This window comes from Sander vitreus, chromosome 12 (genome assembly GCF_031162955.1).
Source record: "Sander vitreus isolate 19-12246 chromosome 12, sanVit1, whole genome shotgun sequence".
In the NCBI taxonomy this organism is placed as follows: domain Eukaryota; kingdom Metazoa; phylum Chordata; class Actinopteri; order Perciformes; family Percidae; genus Sander; species Sander vitreus.
In genome coordinates, this window is record NC_135866.1 from 30,758,194 (window position 1) to 30,760,693 (window position 2,500).

The 2,500-nt window shown below is 38.7% G+C and overlaps 1 protein-coding gene across 21 annotated transcripts in view; it reads left to right on the forward strand.

Moving 5' to 3' along the window:
- dlg1b (discs large MAGUK scaffold protein 1b) overlaps positions 1-2,500 on the forward strand; it is a 175,708-nt gene that overhangs the window by 33,838 nt on the left and 139,370 nt on the right. The gene's annotated exons all lie outside the window — the stretch shown is intronic.

The following is a 2,500-nucleotide window of genomic DNA, read 5'->3' on the forward strand; positions in this document are numbered from 1 at the left end:
CTTGCTTCTCACTGGTTTTTAAAGGCTCATTTTGGTATTTTTTGAACTTATTTTCCCACGCTTTTGTGTCTAAGTGACTGATTGGTCCAGTATTGAGCGTGAGCGCTGTAACTGGCGGCCTGAACTGGGCTGTAATGTATCCTACAGGACAGATGTTCAGCATCAGTCTGCGTCCACTAAAAGTTCTGTTGTTGCTGCTGACAGACTCAGATTATTATTCTAAGTGTCTGACAACATTATGAAAGGATCCCTACAGAGATAGACCTTTTAGTTAAAGAGGAAGATCCTTTTAGTTTAACATGGAACAGCCCCGAAATCACCATCACCACACCCACCAGACTCCATGTAAATAATCAGGACTTTTAGCGTGTATAGAGCCAGCATATTTCCACCAGACTCCATGTAAATAATCAGGACTTTTAGCATGTATAGAGCCAGCATATTTCCACCAGACTCCATGTAAATAATCAGGACTTTTAGCGTGTATAGAGCCAGCATATTTCCACCAGACTCCATGTAAATAATCAGGACTTTTAGCGTGTATAGAGCCAGCATATCTCCACCAGACTCCATGTAAATAATCAGCACTTTTAGCGTGTATAGAGCCAGCATATCTCCACCAGACTCCATGTAAATAATCAGGACTTTTAGCGTGTATAGAGCCAGCATATCTCCACATGTAAATGGGTGAATTAAGGGTTTATTTCAACCAAACCAGAGTGGTGATTGTTGGAACAGTGGAAAGAAGAACCAAGACGGCTTTTCATAGTTTTATTTAGTTTCTGTCCACTTTGAATGAAGTGTGTTTTACGATGATAAAAGTCCTGATTATTTACATGGAGTCTGGTGGAGATATGCTGGCTCTATACACGCTAAAAGTCCTGATTATTTACATGGAGTCTGGTGGGTTTGGTGATGGTGATTTCGGGGCTGTTCCATGTTAAACTAAAAGGATCTTCCTCTTTAACTAAAAGGTCTATCTCTGTAGGGATCCTTTCATAATGTTGTCAGACACTTAGAATAATAATCTGAGTCTGTCAGCAGCAACAACAGAACTTTTAGTGAACACAGACTGATGCTGAACATTAACGTTGCATTGCAGCTTGTTTCTCTTGCTTAATACTGGACCAATTTCAAAGATTGTTGTTCCCATCAGTCACTTAGACACAAACACATGGGAAGATAGGGTCCAGGACCGAAGACAGAGCCAAAGTGAGAAGAAACACAGCGATATGGTGAGGCAGTTTGTGCTGCGTTCAGGGGTCATGGTTCATTTGGCTTCATTCATTTTGGTCCATGTTGTCGGGTCTGAACAGTACACCTCCTGTCCTCAGCGTAGATACATGAGGAGTTTGTTCAACAATCAGTGCATTTACATGTCTGGATTTTTGTCACTTTTTTCCAAGTTTTTCGTCACTTTTCCTGACGTTTTTGTCGTTTTTTTGGTGCTTTTTTGATCTTTCTTTCCCTACTTTTTTTTTTTAGACATTTTGTCCATATTTTTTCAATGTTCTTGTATCATTTTTTACCCAAATTCAATGAAAGTAGTGAACTAATCATTTATTTTTATTTATCTATATAAAGAGACTTCAGATACAGTATTAGGGGACCACTAAGGTCTATATAAAAGAGACTTCAGATACAGTATTAGGGGACCACTAAGGTCTATATAAAAGAGACTTCAGATACAGTATTAGGGGACCACTAAGGTCTATATAAAGAGACTTCAGATACAGTATTAGGGGACCACTAAGGCCTATATAAAAGAGACTTCAGATACAGTATTAGGGGACCACTAAGGTCTATATAAAGAGACTTCAGATACAGTATTAGGGGACCACTAAGGCCTATATAAAAGAGACTTCAGATACAGTATTAGGGGGACCACTAAGGTCTACATAAAGAGACTTCAGATACAGTATTAGGGGACCACTAAGGTCTATATAAAGAGACTTCAGATACAGTATTAGGGGACCACTAAGGTCTATATAAAAGAGACTTCAGATACAGTATTAGGGACCACTAAGGTCTATATAAAAGAGACTTCAGATACAGTATTAGGGACCACTAAGGCCTATATAAAAGAGACTTCAGATACAGTATTAGGGACCACTAAGGCCTATATAAAAGCACCATGTCATAGGACCTTTACATTTTATAGCATATGGAGAGAAAGTACTTATAAAATCTCGAAAAGAACAACAAAAATATCGAAAGACTCGCAGCAAAAATAAAAATAAAACAGAAAAAGTGTACAAAAATTTGGAAAAAAGTGACAAACGCATCGGGAAAAGTGACAAAAAACAAATAATTTTGCTTAACCCTTGTGTTATCGTCCCATCGAACGTGCAACCTTTTGTTGACAACAGGAGGGATACGAGTATAAATACATCTGGTCATCAGTTTTGTAAATGTGTGAAAGATTCTGGGTCCCCTCAGAGAGACTGGAGCTGTACTGCTGTTCAGGACCTTCGTGGTGGTGGTTCTTAGTTCTGGTTTA